Source organism: Colobus angolensis, unplaced genomic scaffold (genome assembly GCF_000951035.1).
Source record: "Colobus angolensis palliatus isolate OR3802 unplaced genomic scaffold, Cang.pa_1.0 Scaffold138, whole genome shotgun sequence".
Taxonomy (NCBI): domain Eukaryota; kingdom Metazoa; phylum Chordata; class Mammalia; order Primates; family Cercopithecidae; genus Colobus; species Colobus angolensis.
In genome coordinates this window covers 2641807-2642386 of record NW_012114466.1, presented here as the reverse complement: position 1 = coordinate 2642386, position 580 = coordinate 2641807, and positions in this window count along the sequence as shown.

Below are 580 nucleotides of genomic sequence, written 5' to 3'. Positions count from 1 at the left end.
AGTGTGAGTGTGTGCCGGGGGAGGGGGGAGGAACAAAGAGCCAAGTAAACACGGCGAGTCCGTGTCGAGCAAAGCTCATAAATATTCAAGTCGCGTCCTAATCTCCCCAACACACACACGCGCACGCCGAGCCCCGCTCAGGCTCCGGCCGCCACGCCGCCGCTCGCCAGCAGCGATCGCCAAAACTACTTACGCCCACCGGGCAGGTTCGCCCCGGGCGCGGGGCCCGAGGGGAGGCCGGAAAGGTGGCTGGTTCGCATTCCCCTCCCCTGGGCCGGCTCACGAAGGGGCCCCGTCCAGGCACCCTCCCAGTCATGCAGACCCTACATCGCTTAAGAGAAGACGCCAGGCTCGGGTCCCACGCGCCCTCGATCCCCCAAACCGTCCAGGACAGCGCAGGGGGCGGGCGAAGGGGAGCCCAGAAGCGGGTCTGCGCGTGTGCTCACTCCCTCGTCCCCCGCCCCGGGGCAAACTCCAGCCTGGAAGATCCCGAGACCGGGAAGAGAGGACGATGGGCTCGGGTCCCCCAACCCCCTGGCCCCGCAACACACTCACCGGCCCCGAGCCCGGCCCCCGGCCA